Genomic DNA, 17423 nt, shown 5'->3' on the forward strand with positions numbered 1-17423 from the left:
AAGATTGGGCAACACTGATCTGTTCCCACAGGCTGATGAGCCAGTTGAGCTGAGAAGTTGTGCTAAGCACAGTGCCTGGCCCATAATTTGTGCTCAACAAATTTCTTGGAAGTGGAAAAAGAAGGAGGTTCACAAAAGAAGATAATGGTATTCAATTTGGTTTCTCACTTACTTTCACTTTGTAACATCCACTTTATATTTTCTGGAGCTTGTAACACTCAAGAAAGCTCATCTTCCTCTTAACTACGTTGTAAAGAACTTTCCTCTATAGGAAGCAAGCTCTGGGAGGCAGAGGCTGGGTTGGGTATATTCTATATTTTGCTCAGCCATCCAAAGGCTCAAACAATTGATGAAGTACAAAGAGAAATACAGGAGATTTTCTGAAGCAAAGTGATGTATTCTTTCTTTTCCAGCATGATGTGGAAGAGGACAGATGGTAGGTGTAATGACTATAATTTCTTAACAGTTATGATAAATAAATAAATGCTTCTGAGCTTTTTTAGCTTGAGTAGATTGAAGAGAAAAAAGTTTTCATCACATGGAAAAATTTTATTTAAAAACATTATGCTGTATAATTTCTTATCCAGAATGAAAAAAGATGTCAGAAAAATTATGCCTTCGACTATGATAGAAAATGTGAAGTTTGAAATCATCTCACCTCCCACATTGAAATTCACCAAAACAGCATTCAAAGAGAACGTAGATTTAAAATTCTAGTGTGGGTGGTTAAGTGTTCATAGCACATTCTTACTGTTATTGTAGGTAGGCATTTAAAAGTAATGGAAGTACATGTTAATTTAAAGGAAATTAGCACTTTAAATGTCACTGTTAAATTCATCTTCAAAAATGATTAGTCACCAAAAATGACCAATGCTTTCTTTCAAATTTTGAATAATTAGAATCGAATAAACGAGGCCATCTAAACTTTATTTAAAACTCACTTGAGGAACCAGAAGGCAGAGCCCAGGGTTACCACATTAGGACACAGTAAGAGGAGGGAGGTTCTGGAAAGAAGAGTCACATAAGGAAAAGCACCAAATTCTGCATACTCTGCCTAAATTGCCAGATGACCTCTGAACTAAGCCTGTGTGAGGCAGATTAAAGCATCCCAGCTGAGGCTGAGGGAACTGAATTAGATTTCAGTTGCCACCACAACAAGGGAGACAAAGTATGGAGTATGAATACAGTCAGAATAACTAACTGCCTATTAAAACTCTATCAACCACAAACAACCTCTTCAGAGGAAAGTAACTAAATTCAGAATAGCTACATTAGTTAAATGTCTAGGATACAACTCAAAATTACTAGACATTTAAGAAACAGGAAAACATGACCCCTAATGAAGAAAAAAGAAAATTAATGATGCTTAATCCCCAAATCATTTATATATTGGAATTAGCAGACAAAATGTCAAAGCAGATATTACAGCTTTGCTCAAAGACATAAAAGAAAATATGCTTTTAATAAGTAAACAAATAGGAAATCTCATCAGAGAAATAGAAATGGTGAGACAATTGAATAGAAATTTTAGAACTAAAAGATGCAATATCTGAAATAAAATCATTAGCAGTTTTAACAGATGATTTGAGATAACAGAAGGGAACATAGAACACAGATCAATAGAAATTATTTAATCTGAAGAACTGAGAGAAAAAAAAGAATGAAAACAAAACAAAAAAGGACAAAGCCTCAGTGAATTGTATATAATGTCGACGTGTATATATATTTGATTGGAGTTCAGGAGAAAAAGAGAATGGGGAACAAAAATATTTGGAGAAATAATGCCCCCCCAATTTTCCAAACATGGTAAACTTACAGATGTTAAAGGCTCAGAAAACACCAAGCTGGTTAAGTGTGAAGAAAAATCAGGGCTAGGCACATCATAATCAAACTGCTAAAAGCCAAAAATTAAGAGAAAAATTTGAAAGTAGCCAGAGAAAAATGACAAATTACATATACGGAAACATAAAAGTTCTGAATGATCTCTGCTCCATCAGAAACAAATGGAGGCCAAAAGATATGGAAAGATATCTTTAATAAACATCTCTTGTGGGCAGCACATGGGGCTAAGATATTCTTTTTTATCCATTCTGGCAATTCATCTGTAACCTTTTGCAAATCCCTTAAATTATTGTAATGCAGGAGGACAATAAAAAATAGGTGCAAAAATATGAATAAGGTCTGGTTATTTTTTTTAATGTTTATTTTATTTTTGAGAGAGAGATACTCACTTCTAAATGAATGGGGGAGGGGCAGAGAGAAAGGGAGACACAGGATCCGAAGCGGGTCCAGGCTCTGAGCTGTCAGCACAGAGCCGGACACGGGACCCACAACCTCAGATCATGACCTGAGCCGAAGTTGGCTGCTTAACCAACTGAGCCACCCAGGCGCCCCAAGGTCTGATTATTAGAGAAGAGCATTGTATCAGCCCTAATTTCTTGATTTTGATAATTGTATTGCTATCTCAGAGACTACCCATGTTCTTAGGACATGTACACTGACATGTAGGGTTAAAAGGGCATCTTGTTCGCAATGTATTTTCAAATGGTTCTGAACAAACTATGCATAAACCCATGAAGCAAATATGGTAAAATGCTGATAATTACAGAATCTGGTTGGAGGAGACATGGGAATTTTTTTGTACTTCTAACTCTGAAAACCAGACATTATAAAGCAAAAAGAAATGACGTCAGAAATTAAATGTTCTCCAAATTCTAGTTGAGTGTGAATGATAAGCTTGTAGGAAGGAAATAAAATCCATTATTCTTGCTTTTTTTTTTTTTTTAAATTAGGGAAAACACACACATCATCAAAAATTTCCACGAGGAAAATGAGGTCCAACTGACTTCCTCAAGGTCACATTATGACGTAAAAGTCCGGTTTCAGCAACATAATGGATGAAACTGAAGATGAACTCAGATTTTATTTCAATGCTCAAGGGTGAAAGATAACACGTTAACTATATCTCCCAGGTAAGAAAGGTAGCAAGACCAATCACCCAAAGACCCAAAAGGATGCCTAATCCACACGGAGAACTGCACTATTGCTACCATTCAGAGACCTGTGACCATGTCATACAAGACTAACACTGTCAAAACAGATATTTAGAAGGTTATATTAACAAGTACTACATTTTCAAGTAAATTCTAAGTAATTTTCACGTGAACTCTTTGGAGGCAGAATCTAGCTTTTTACTTATCTTTTACCAGTAATATTTTCATTGTTTTCACCTGTAAATGTTGGTTAATGGCACAAACATAACATTGACAGGCTAGCCACCTGTTCTAATTGTTTTCCATGTATTTCTCTGGAACTTTTAATGCACTATTACTAAACTGAGTCGGTATGGTAGGCTGGAAAAGGCTGACTGGAGTTCAAAGCTGAATCCCACCTTTACTAGCTGCCAGATCTTGGAATGGTTATTCGACTATTTCAACCTGCATTATCCTACCTGCTGTGAAACACAGACGTGAGAACTCACATGGATTCCAATGGGAATTTGACCAGATACCACCGATGAAAATTATTCTAAACAAATACGAAAAGTTGTCATCACCTGAATAGTTGCATTTTTCAAAAAATAATTGCGTGGACTTGACCTTGAGAGATGATTTGTTTTAGAAAGCCTTAGCACTATTACCGTAAGGCAATAATTTTAAAATCCCGTTTGCTTAAAATTATCTTTATAAACACAAACCGATTATTTCACAGATTTCCCTAGCCAACCTGACCCCAGACGGGGTGTCTGTCACTGAACTTTTCAAGCTGTGGTTTTCCTTGCTAGACTTTGGGTTTCCAAAGAAAAGGTTGTGAAGTGTAGGTCCGGGTAGGCTCCTGCCTCGGGCCCTGCCGTTAACATTTACGAAATCAGCCCGTACGGGGACGTTTTAGACACCGAGTACTTCGCAGCTTTTACAGCCAAACCGACGAACCACCACCTGAGGCTTCCCTGCCTCTCTGCTAGGGTCAGGATTCGGCTCGAGGCTTCCCAGGGCCTTGACTCCGAGGGTCCCTTGCTGGAATCACCCGAGTGGGTCTCCTCGCACTCTGGAGCTGCGCAGGCGCCTGCCATAGCACAAAACCCTCGCCCTTTCGGATGAGGGCTCAGAGGCGCCGGGCGCCCGCCGCCCCGTCCAGGCCGGGGATAGCCAGCCGCTGGTCGCCGGCCGGCGCAGGCCTCTGCGGTCCCCGCAAGGCCCAGGCCGCGTCCTTCTCCCGCGCCGCCCTCAGGGCACTTCATGGCCTTCGGGCGCCGGGGCGGAGTGGGGAGTAAGGGGGTAGGGAGGAGCCAGGACCGCCAGGGAGGCGCCCGCTCCGGGACCCTTTGGAAATCCCAAGGGGTGGGGGCCCTCCTGCTCGGACAGCGCCAGCTTTCCAGCCTGACACGCATCTCCCCTGGTTTAGATTGACTCCGTGGGCCTTCCGTCTTCCTCTCTGGGGGAAGGGCGGGACTTCCGGCCTCATTTCTCAGTGGCTTCCGGTAAGAGCTGATGGACTGAAAACAATGCGGCACAGGGGGTCTGCGGGCCACTCGGGGCAGAAACAGGGAACCCGATGTGGGTTTCACTAAACCAGTTCCGAGATTCTGTTTTTTGGACGTGGTGTCCGGCGCTCGGCCCACGACGGAGTCGACCCGGGAACCGCCGGAAGTCGCTCAAAGGAGAGACAGGAAGTCCCTCCTCTTCCTCCCAGAGGGAAGACGGTGAGCCGGAGGAGTCAGTCAGAGGGGCGAGCAGGAGCGATCCCGTCGGCAAACAGGTAAGTTATTCTCTGGCCGGGGCGGGGGGTTTGGAGGCGGGGACCGTCCAGCGTCAGCGCGGGGCCTGGGGGCGGTGGCTTGAGGGCCCGGGCCCGGGCGGCCGGGCGCCGGGAGCCCCGCCAGAGCCCTTCGCTCTTCCTCCTCCCCCCTCCCCCCGCCTCCGCCCCTCCCCGCTCGCCGGTCCCTCCCGACGCCGCCCAGCCTCGCCCGGCACACGCCTGCTGCCCGCGGCCCGGCCGCCGCCCGGCCTCCGCTCCCGCCCTCCCCCGCTCGCTGCGCGGCAGCCTGCGGCCGGGCTCGCGCGGCCAGCGGGGCCCCGGCTTCCCCGCGGGGCTGGCTGTCAGCAGCCTTGCACGCAGCGAGCGGGGCGTTCCTTACCGCCCGGCTCTCTCCGGTTGAAACAGCTGCCCCGGCGCGGAGCTGCGGAGGTGTGGGTCTCTAGTCCCGGCCGTGGTTTCCTCCGCCGCCCGCCCACCGCCGTCACCCCCCAGAGGCACTGATGCGCCGCTGCCACCCGCGCCTCCTTCCGTTAAGGACAGTGGTGCGGTCGGCGGCCCCTGACGCTGGCGACCGAGTGCTGAGCGACTGCAGGTGGAGGGTCCAGGCCCCCCAGGTTCAGCCGCTCTCGGCACCGGGGCGGGGGGCGGGGGGACCCGGGGCTGCGGCGCACCAATGTCTGCAGCAGTGGCTTTTGCCCCGGTAGATTCCCACCTCTTCTTAGGCAGAGAGCACGTCCTGAGTGCGCTTGCCCGCTTTCTGGAGATTAGTCTGGTGGAGGTGGGTCCTGGAGCTGCTGACCCCTGTCGGTTGTGTTGAGTTTGAGTAGCCCTTTTACTTCTTGGGGGAGTTCAGGAACGCGAAGGGCATCTTGGCAAGGTTGGCATCCATTGACACACGTGTAGGATTTCTTTATTTTATAGATAATCATAACCCTAATGGTGACTGAGTTACAACCTTACGGCCAGTGCTGGTGGAATTAGTTACAGCATGCACCTGTTTTGCGGTGAAGGGTGAGTCCAGTTGGAACACCCGTAAAGGGAAGAGCACTAATACGTATTGATGAGAACATCATTAGGAGAGCTCATTTGATGTATACTCTGTAAACTTCGCTCAGCACCGCAGTCTTCTAGAGTAGCGATTGTTATTCCCTTTGTTAACTACCAGTTAAAAGCCAGATTAAATAATGTGACCAAAGTTAACGTCAGAATTCAAACCTCGGGTGTTTGGTAGTCATTCTTTCTCAAGTTTGTCACACTCGAGATTAGGAACTCCCGTTGGCTCTCCAGTAGTTGATGTCTTCTCGCACATTTGGTAAGGCAAGTGTGATTATTGCTGAAAACAGTTGCTACTGGTGTCTTTTTTAAAAACCTTATTTTGGCATAATTTCAGATGTACAGAAAAGCCGTAAGACCGGACAGAGAGTTCCACTGGTATTCAGTAAAGTGGCTCCCCCTCAGCCAATACGGGTTCCTGCTTTTTTCCAGACACTGCTCTAGGTGCTGGAGTTATAATACACTGCCTGGGAGGGTTTCAGGATCTGGTTGGGGAGACAACAGAAACAAATACAGTGCCTTTTGCCAAGTGCTAACATGGAGATACGGGAGCATAGAGCAAATGGTCTGATTCTACCTGCCTGCCAGGGCGGGGTCAGAGCTTGCAGCTTCCAGTGAGTTAGGTCTCGAGGATTCGTGGGTATTCACTGGCTCCATGGGACATTTGTCCCAACATTGTCTCTAATAGGTTTGTGTTGTTAGGGGAGAATTCTCTCACCTTCATAAAACAGAGTCTCTTCCTCCTCTTTCCCATATTTCAAAGAAGAGGTTGGTATCATGGGGGTCACAGGTATCACAGTTGTGGGAAGAATCCCACTTCATAAATCCATGAGTAGGATAAGAAATTAAACTGTGTTTCTTATGCAGCAGTGAAAATGTCTAGACCTATAAATTTTAAAATTCTTTGTTTTCAAACTTATTAAATACTTCTTGTCTGATCACAAGTGTTCTTTGTTTTTAATTTTTATTTTATTTTTATTTTTGAGAGGGAGCACAAGTGGGAGTGGGGCAGAGAGAGGGACACACACATACACACACAGAGTCTGCTGGCTCTAGGCTCCAAGCTGTCAGCAGAGAGCCCCCTGTGGGGCTCAAAGCAGCAAACTACGAGATCATGACCTGAGCCAAAGTTGGACGCTTAACCGACAGCCACCCAGGTGCCCCAGATCCCACATGTTCTTTATGCACAGACAGGGACACAGTTGCTCTGAACTATAACCTGGTGCGTGAGATCCCACGCCAGACATTTGCGTGAGTGTCATAGCTTGGCTGCTGTAACAAAATATGATAGCCTGGGGGACTGAAGCCACAGACTTTTACGCCTCGCAGCTCTACCCAGGATCGTGGTGCTGGTTCCTGATGAGGACTCTTCTTGGCTTACAGAAGGCAACTTTCTTGGTGTGTTCTCACATGGCAGAGAGCGAGAGAACTCTAGTCTCTCTTCTTTCCTTTTTTTTTTTAAACAGATTATCTTTTTTAAAGTTTATTTATTTTGAGAGAGTGCGCATGCACAAGCAGGGGAGGGGCAGAGAGAGTGGGAGAGAGGATCCCGTGCCAACTCTGTGATGTCAATACGGAGCCTGACACGGGGCTCAAACCCGTGAACCGTGAGATCATGACCTGAGCCTAGATCAAGAGTCAGATGCTCAACCAACTGAGCCACCCAGGTGCCCTGCTCTTGATTCCTTTTGGAGACCCTACCCTCGTGAACTCATTTAAGTTAAATTACCTCTCAAAGGCCACACTGTCACATTGGGGATTAGGGATTCAACATATGAATTATGCAGGACGTAATTCAGTCTACAGTAGATGGGTTTCCTAGAGACATTGTCATTATGTGGGATTCCTCCTACACACACCTGACAAAGAACTAAATACGAAACCTTAGAATCCGCATTTCTGTAGCTTTGGTTAATGCAAGTGTAATTTTATCTAAATAAATTATTTTAGATAGATATGGTTCAGAGACCAGTTGAGGAAAAGAAGGCATTTTCATTGTTTCTTTCTAATGAAGAAGAGATAGGTGGTGAAATGCTGTGGTGGTCTTTTCGTTTTAGGCTTTAGAGGAATGAATATTTTCCTAGATTGATCAAATCTGGGTGTAAGGACTGTGGCAGTGATCTGTTCCAGTTCCCTCCTTGTTTTGTAAGGAGGCTGAGCCCCCACAGAGGCTGAGTAATCTTTCTCAGAGATTAGTGAGAGAACAGGGATTAGAGTCAGGCTTCCTGATTTACAGGCTAGTCTTTCTTGCTTCCATCATTGGTTCTCAAACTTAGGGTGCATCAGAGTCACTTGGAGAGCTTTGTGAAAAAACACGCTGAGCATCCCCCCTGGAGGCTCTGATTTGGCAGGTCTGGACTGGGGCTGATAATTTGCATTGTGACAAGTTTCTCCTGGGCTCTGGGGTCACACTTTGGGAACCCTGGTCTTCTACGACGTTGCCTTTGATCTCTTATAAGAAGAGACTAAGTAAACTCCATGGGCTTATACCAGTATAATCTTTTCCCTGGTACTCAGAGAGTCAGGTTCCTTAATTTTGTGCTATAAACAGCAATGCACCAAAACCATAGTGATTAAATGGGGGAAAAAAAAGGACTAGAAATATGGCATTTCTCAGAGAGTCATTTTGACATTTTCAGGGATAATTTTTGGACTTAACTCTAGAGGTCAAAACCACTTACTGCTGAAGGGAATATGTGTGAAGTGTGAGGGCCCTCCCTCTTCACAACATTTGCACTAAAAAGGGTGTCAGGATTAATTGCTAGATTGTGTAGGATTGAAAAATTACTTCCAGTTTTGTTACTCAATGCTTTTCTCTGTAGTGTTCTAAAATGTTCATTTCTTATATATCAAAATCTTATCAGGCTCTAGCACAGTTACGTGCCCATGAATGAAAGTTGAATTAAACAAACATTAAGGGAGAAAATAAAGTAGGTCATTTATCTGGAGAGATTTCAGTTCCCCAGGAAAGTTACTGTACTCACTACATTATCCCAGCTATAAGCTTTTATGAAATAATTACGTTTCATTCCAATTTAGGCCTTATTTGGAATTACTGGGATTGTTTTAGCACAATTTTGGAGGATGTAGCCTATCTTTATGTTACATTTAATCAGTGATCCCTCTCACGCCTTTGTATCATTCAGTTGCAATGATTCGTTAACACTTTATACTTTGAAATAATTTTGGAATTATAAAAAAATTGCAAAAATAGTTCAAAGAGTTCCTGTAGACTTTCAACCAACATCCCCTCGTTAACATCTCATGCATCCATGGTGCAGTTATCAAAACCAGACACATGATAACATTATTATTTGAGTTTCACCACGGATGTCCTTTTTCTGGTCCGGGATCCAGTCCAGTGTCCCACGTTGCATTAAGGTATTCTGTCTCTTTAGTCTCTTCCAGAATGTGACAGTTCCTTTTGGGTTTCTTTATTTTTCATTACCTTTATACATTTGAAGAGTGCTGATCGGTTATTTTGTAGAATGTCCCTCAGTTTGGATTTGTCTGTTGTCCTTTCATGATTAAATTGAGGGTTAAGCATTTTGGCAGGAATACCACAGTGGAGAAGTTGTGCCCTGCTCAGTCTTCTATTGGGACATGCGTGATATAGATACGTCTTGCTACTGATGAGTGTTAATTTTGATTTCTTGGTTGGGGTAGTGTGTGATATCTGTGCTCTAAATTAAAAAATTTTCCCTTTGTAATTAATGAGTTTCATAACTTTACCGATTTTTGGTGCAGCAGATTAAAAGGAATGGACATATAATGTCAGAATCCTTTGAGCCTATCCCCCATTGTGAGATGTTTCTTATCATGAGAGGCTTAGACACAAACATAACAGGATAAGGGAAAAGTGTAGGCTCTTGGAAGAATGGTTATTTGCTCAAGAACTGGTACTTGATCTTGGTCAATCTCAGTTTTGAATTGGCAGGAATGGAAGCTGTTTGTCCCAACTCTTTTGCTGTGGTTCTGCAGTGTCTCACATTTGTTTTCCAGCGTGTGACTTTCTGTAATGACACTGCATTTCTTAAAATTCTCCCTAGAGTCTTTTTGTAGAAGATAGATGCACTTCATTCATCACAAGGCATTTGCTCTAAGTGTGCTCTCCTCACCAGCACTGGCTGGTCCGTGGAGCTGGGCGCATGTGTTCTCCTTGTATGCCTCGGTGAGATGCTGGACGGGTTACACCCCACCCCGGCCCCCCCCTCCCAAGGTACTTGACAAATATTTATGAATAAATGAATATTTATATGTGTATTTTGTTAACTGCTCTTGTAAGTTACCAGAGTATTGCGGATAACTTTTCACATTGACACAGCTGTGTAATCTGCAGTGTTCCAGGATGTGGACATACCACAGCAGCCTCTTCGTTAGCTCATCTTGCATCATTTGATATTAGTTTGTTTATAAGTTTTGTATTATAAAGAGCTTCATGGTAAATATCCTTAAATATGTACTTTGTCCAGTTATTTCCTTAAATAAATTCTGTGGAGAGTCATTGATAGCCTAAAGAAGACACCTATTGTAAGGCTATGTATATATAAACGCACATATATATAGGGTGTGTGTGTGTGTAGAGAGAGAGAGAGTGAGCGAGTGAGCGCAAAATTACCCTCTAGAAAGTGTATAGATTTATATCCCATCCAGTACTATTGAGAATGACAGTTTTCTTACACTTTTTCAACAATGCTTAATTCTCATGTTTTTAGAAAGAGACTACATTGAGTTCTTTTGAGATTTTTAAAGATTGTTCCTGCAGTGTGGTGGGTTCAGGATCATAGTCTAATTTGCTAATAACTTTCCGTATTTTCAGATTTTTGTCTGCGTCAGCGAGGAAGCAGAATAAACCCAGTGGAGGAGTGTTAACACCTAATCAGTATTTCACTTGAGACACTTCTTGTATCCTCCTGGAGGTTATAGTTGGCTGTGTCTGTTGGCCTTTACCAAACAGGAAACTTCCTAAGAGTGGGATACATTTCTAAATCACATTATTCACAAAAATCAGCCACAGGTCAATTAAAGCCTTAAATACAGAAGGCAAAACTGTGAAACTTGGAGAAGAGAAGGTAGGACAACAGTTGTATGACTCTGATATAGGGAAGACATTCTAAAAATCACAGAAGGTGCAAAGCGTAGAGGATGGGGAATGTTTGACAATATTAATATTGACAACTTGTGTTTATTAAAATAAGCCATCAAGAAAGTGAACAGACAAGTCACAAGTGAGAATAGTTATGTTCAGTACAGATTACTGATAAAAGGATTAGTATCAGCAAATCAGTAATAACAGTAGAAAAATGAGCAAAGGCCCCCATTAGCATCCCCAAAAGAGGAAACCCAATGCAGAGGTTTTCAACTTGATTAGTAATTAGGGAGGGGCAAATTAAGACCAAAATGGTATATAGTTTCATCCACATTAGGTTGGCAACCACGTGCAAATCTGGCAATGTCTGTTGTTTGGGAGGTAAGGAACAACTGGAGTGCTTACCCACAACCGGTGGGACTGTGAATTGGTACAATAACTTTGGGATTTTCTAGTAAAGTTAGAGATGCATGTGCCCTTTGGCTCAGGAATTCCATTCCTAGGTCTTTATCCCAGTGCAGTGCTTCTAAGTTGTGTTCCCGGTATTCCACGGGAACTTGGTAGGCAGATTTGGGCCTCGCCCTAGACCTACTGAATCCGACTTTGGGGATGGGCCAGCTTAACAAGCTCTTCGGGTGACGGAGCGCATGCTCAAGTTGGCAGCCCACTGCCCTGGAGAAAGTCACGTACCTGCGTGCTGGGCAGCACGGAAAAGCTTGCCTGCAGTTGTGCCAGTCAGAGGAAAAAGCTGGACCAGCGTCCCTCACGGGAGAGTGGTTAAATTCGGTTACATTTCCACAGTGAAGGACTATGCAGTGCTGGGAGTGAATGGGTCTTAGATACGTGCATCACCAGGGCTTAGTGTCAGGAATGTCACTGGGGGGAAGAGAAGACACTTCCAGCAGAATGCATACCGTATTTTTTTCCTTTTTTTTTCTTGTAAGTTTAGAAATGTGCAAAGCAAAATTGCAGACTGTTAGAGGTACAGATTTAGTAAAGTAATACAGAAAACATGTACATTACAAATGCTAAATCCACATTAGCGGACAGCTCTGTAAGAAGAGGGAAGGTGATGGGGCACCAAGAGGGGCTTAAAAGATACATAATTTCATTTTCTTAGGCTGTGATCTGTACCAAGGGCTTTGTTTCATTGTGCTTAATACCTTGCATATATTAAAATTATTTTTTGTATCTACCAAATACTAAATTTTTTTAACGTTTAGTTTTGAGAGAGAGAAACAGAGAACAAACGAGTGGGGGAGGGGCAGAGAGAGAGGGAGACACAGAATCCGAAGCAGATTCTAGGCTCTGAGCTGTCAGCACAGAGCATGACGTGGGGCTTGGACTCATGGACCGTGAGATCATGACCTAAACCGAAGTCAGATGCTTAACTGACTGAGCCACCCAGGCACCCCTGTAGCTGCTAAATATTTAAAACACAAGCATCTGTGGTTTTTTCCCCCTCTTTTTGCAAAGTCGGTCTACACAGCGACTTTGTATGAAAAAGATATGATGGAGTGACTGTGGTAAAGATGTGCTTTTGCAGGGTTAGGATAGAAAAGTACTTTCATGAGTAGAGATTTGAAAAAGGAAATTAGTCTCAATGATAACGATTGGTAATGCTTGCTGAGCGCTTACTCGGTGCTAAGCACATTGTGTGCTGAGCATATACTCTGTTAACTGAGGACTGAGCATCACAGCGAATCTGTGGGGGTCAGGATCACTCCTGGAGAGGAGGGGAGGTGGCTCTGGGCACCCAGCTGTCTGACTCTGAAACACCCTGTCCGAGAAGGGCAGAGCTGAAGACAACCCGACAAAAGAGAGTCAGGACTGAGAGTGTTGGGGTCACGAGAGAAAAAGGAAGAGTCTGAGTGGGGGTGTAGAAGACCCTTAAAGGGGCTGTTTACCCCGTTTGCAAAGTTAACTTTATCTTAGCTTTGTTTTTAAACCAGTGTACGTGACTTTCTCATTAGCAGATGGCAAGATGTACTCTGTGTTAGTTCCAGGGATTGCGCCTTCCAGTTCATGAGAAACTGGTATTATGCCATAGGGTTTGGAAAATCATACTTTTTTGCTTGGGTAATTGGTTGCTAAAAAGGGAGCTTTGGGGAAATCTACCTTTGCCTTTTTTTTTTTTTTTTTTAACCTTTGATAATTTTTTTGACTGTCATATTTATCCTATATTATGAGGACTTTTTCTTAAACATCGCTTATACTGAAAACCTTATTTAAAGCCATCATGGTATGACAGTCACTCCTTGAAATGAACAAGTACAGGGAAAACAAAAATGTGGTTCTAGAAGCCCTAAGTCAAATGACATGTCCTGTGGAACCAAATAGCACTACTAATTTTGTTTGATATTCAGAGTGCTAAAATTGTCTAAACCAGGAGAACTGTCAAACATTTGTAATTATGTAATGTCATACTTTCTAGCAACGTCAGCCCCTCACTCAGAAGTTGACAGCCCATGAGAGTCCTTCCATAGCTGGAATGTCTGCATTTCAGACACATGTACTGCTTGTCAGAGATGCCTTATGGGCAAATGTGGAACACGGGCTTCTTAAAACAGATTTTAGATACTTCAGCTTTTCTAGTCCTGCTGCATTTTGCTGAAGCTACATAATCTCAGTCTTAATTCTTGGTGCTTTTCACGGTGTTTCATGTTCATACGAATCTTTTATTTTCTCTCACATGCTGTGCTGTTTTCTTCCCTGAAAAAAAAAAAAAAAAAAAAAAAAACCAACCGCAACAAAGTCCCAGATAGTACTAAATAAATGCAAGTAGGGTAATAAGAAGTGTAGTTGGGAAGAAACATTGTTTAACACAGTTAGAGTTATATCAGTGCAATCATCTAATTTAACTAAAGTCCAGCATTCTTGTCAGCTGCTAAATACATGGAAACTTCGTGTTTTAAACCTAGAAGAAGCAATAAGCTACTTCTTCTGAAGTGTATAATTCACATATGAATTCTGCTGATTGTAAATTATGGATCAGAATTTGATATATAATTATTGGATCAGTTATTATAAAACGAGGACTCATAGTTATAAGAGTGCATATAATTATAAAGCCATTAGAATTTAAACCAAGGTGGTAATGTACTTTTAAAAATAGCTTAGAAAATTTAGATCATTAAGGAGAGCTAGTAGAAATTATTGTCTTTCAAAAAATGAGATCAAATGGTTTTCATGAAGAATCGTCTGGGTCCATTATGTGATTTTCCACATAGGTGGTGTTTAATACCCTAGGCTTTCAGGGTATAGGTATAGGTTGAGGCAGTGTTTGTTAAAAGTGACATTCAGAGTAATTTTTTTTTTTTTTTTTTTTGAGAGAGGGAGAGACGGAATCCCAGGCAGGCTCCACGTTCAGTGCAGAGCCTGACGCAGGGCTTGGTCCCACAGCCCTGGGATCGTGACCCGAGCCAAAACCAAGAGTGCAGTGCTCAACTGACCGAGCCACCCAGGCGCCCCTCACTGCAGTTCTTCATGGCAGATGATGACGTAGGCAAACGATTTGGGGGTCTCTGTGGGATGGCCCGTTTAGTGCAGCACGTTTGCTCTCCTTGCTGGCTCAGCTTTCTCTCTCCCCTCTCTTTCCTCCCCTGCACCTCAGCTCCAGGTCTTGGAGACACATGCGAAGTGTGTATTCGCTTTTTTGAAGGTAGGAGGGACTTCAATCCAGTAGGTCTCAAACCTGGCTCATCAGAATCACTCAGGGAGCTCTTTAAAACCGCAGACTTTTGTCCTCACTCCAGACTTCTTAATCAGTGTCTCTCTGTCGGTAAGACCAAGAGTTCAAGCTTTGATGATTAGGTGGATTTGTAGGTGATTGATCCTGTCTGTAATTCCCTTGGTTTTCACGTGTGGAAGTAATAGCCGCGGGCATGCTCTTCGGGGATAGCTGTATGTCTCAGGGTTTTGTAAGTCTTGTAGACTGAAAGCCCTCCTTAATGGTCAGATGCTCAGCAGTATGATAATGTTTGGATTGGCGTGTGGGAGAGGGAGGGACTGGCCGCCCCCTCCCCCCCCCCCCCCCCAAGTCCGTTCTCTTTGCTCAGAGAGAGCTGTGTGGTTCCAGGTCACACTCTTCAGACTCCCTGCCAGCCACGCAAGTGTGAGTCCTGTGGTGGGTGCTGCCTCGGAGTCAGGGTTTGAAGAAGAAGCGCGCTGCCTTGTTCAAGCGTGTTCGCTCCTGTCAGCCAAACTCAGGGCATGAGGAAGCTCGAAGGCCGGCCTTGACCACGGAGGGAGCCAGGATTCTGGAGTCAGCCTGGAGCTGACTGCCTGCAGCCCAGGGACACTGGCCTCGGAAGTTTACGGGAGCAAGATACACACTTCCGTATCTGCATGTGACCCATTCTAAAGCCCACTTCTTATAGAAGTTAAGGTGTCAGGGCATTGGGTTCATGTCGGTTTGGGTCTAGCTGCGATGTCCAAATCAAGAAGGCAGATGCAGAGAACCGGTTTTCCTTCCCACGGAATTCTGTTCTCTAACCCTACAATGTAGAAACGTAATAGTACAGAGTTAGGGCATCTTATCAGACCAGAGTATTTTCATAGAGGTTTGATCTGAAGGAGGCTACTCACATGCGAACGTTAGTAAATGAAGACGATGACAAGGACCTGGAAGGTTGTCAGTGACAGGAGGGGACTGATTGTCAGAGCATTCTTGCTTAAAAATGAACTGGGAGCCAAGAATTCTTAACTTTTTATTCTTTTTTTTTTTTTTTTGAGAGAGAGCATGCGCATGTGCGTACGTGGGGGAGGGGAGGAGTGGAGGAGCCAGAATCCCAAGCAGGCTCCACGTTCAGTGCGGAGTCTGACGAGGGGCTCGATCCCACAACCCTGGGATCGTGACCGGAGCCGAAGTGGAGTCGAATGTGTGACTGACTGAGTCACCCAGGCGCCCCTACTCTTACCATTTTTATTGATTTCTTAGAATTTATGTAATTAAAACGTTAGTAAATGAATATGGTGTGATGCAGTTTTTCTAGTGTTAAGTCATTTGCTACTTCCTCACTGTTTTTGCTATATTTTATCAAACCCGGGCTTGTATTTTAATCTCATCTTGTTTTTTAACTTGGCCTTGTCGTAAGAAGCAATGTGTTAATACATGCGGAGTCCTAGGGTGGTCCTGTTTTCTTCCTGTACACATTTGAATAATACATAACTTATTTAAAAATCCTCACTTGTGGTATATGACTTTATTTTACAGTGCCGTTAGTGATATTTCTGTCACGTTTGGGAAATACTGTTCACGTGAGAAATACGATTTTTTAGTAACTTCAGTGCTACACCCATGAAATTTGAACAGGAATAAGTGTGGTCACATGGAAACTAGCAGACACACGACGTCTAACGGGGCTTTGGCTGCAGCATTTTCCTATTGAGAAGGTCAGTATTCTGTTTGCTTAAGTCTGAGCCTGTTGCTTGTCACCGAGGGATAAGGAGAACAGTGTGTCTCAACCGTCCGCAAACAGGGTGAGGGATAGTCTTCTAGAGTTAGTGGCCACAGGGCCTGCAGAAAGGAAGGCGACGTCCCGGAAGACACCGATACTTGGGTGGAGAAGGAACGTGATGGTAACCCCCCAACCCGAGGGCATATGGGGGTAAGAAGCCTTGGAAGGGGCTGAGAAGCGCCGTTAGATTACAGATTTAAGTTGTTTCCGGTCTGTGAGGAAAGAAGGGCAGTGGGGACAGGATTCGCATCTCCGTCTTCTTCTGGCTGCCCCTCCTCTTGTGTTCACCTAAGCATAGGTAAGGTGCCACCTGAGGGCACATTTTGTCAGCAGGGGGCGGTGCTTGCTGGAAGGGACGCCTTTGCGTGGTCCTTTGTCCTTCGCAGCTGAGGAAGTGCCCAAGCGCCTCTTCACTCCCCTCTCAGGTGGTTTTAAAGTTCTAGAATTTACTGACGACATTGGACTTTTACATCATTTAACTTTTAGCCTCTTCAATAAGTTTGTCTCCTGGTGTGCAAATTCATACTTTAAGTTTGTTCTGAATATCTGTTTTTTAAGGTTAAAAGGGAGCTTCTTATTTAAAGTGTTCGAGAATTCTGTAGATGAGTCTTTCGCACGGTAGACATTGAGTAAACTGAAACTTAGTCTTTTTGGTTTTCTTTCTGAAGAGTCTAGCTTTGTATATAGTCCCGTTTCCTCTCCTGGCTTCCTTTACCCCTATTTTATTTTTTATTTTTTGAATTCACCAACACCCATATCAGTAGGTGGAATAGATAAAAGCAGGCAAGAAAAATAAAGGAAAGGTGACAGAATTTCAAATGAGTTTCTTTTCATAATTTGTACCACATCAGGTAAAACAAAAGAGATACGTTAAAGTCCAAGAACAATCATTTAAATAAAGTTTGGGGATTATTTAACCTTCCCTCATTTATAGTAAGTAGTTGAGAGTGAGGCGTAAGAGACACAAAGGTTTAGTGAAAGGAGCAACGTGGAAGTCAGAAGGAGGATTCAGAGGGAGACTTGAAAACGGAAAGGCAGTTTTGCTAGGTGAGAGCTAAGACAAG

At 43.7% G+C, this 17423-nt stretch overlaps 1 protein-coding gene across 3 annotated transcripts in view; it reads left to right on the top strand.

The window, feature by feature from the left end:
• The first annotated feature begins 4631 nt into the window (after positions 1-4631).
• The window catches only part of ZNF407 (zinc finger protein 407), a 454887-nt gene continuing 442095 nt past the window's right edge, over positions 4632-17423 (top strand). For all 3 annotated transcript variants that reach the window (XM_019423652.2, XM_019423653.2, XM_053902844.1), the window contains exon 1: positions 4632-4758. The gene's annotated coding sequence lies outside the window, so the exon portion shown is untranslated. The remainder of the gene's footprint in view (positions 4759-17423) is intronic.

This window comes from Panthera pardus, unplaced genomic scaffold (assembly GCF_024362965.1).
Source record: "Panthera pardus isolate Hobbes unplaced genomic scaffold, ASM2436296v1 HiC_scaffold_15, whole genome shotgun sequence".
NCBI classification, from domain to species: Eukaryota; Metazoa; Chordata; class Mammalia; order Carnivora; family Felidae; genus Panthera; species Panthera pardus.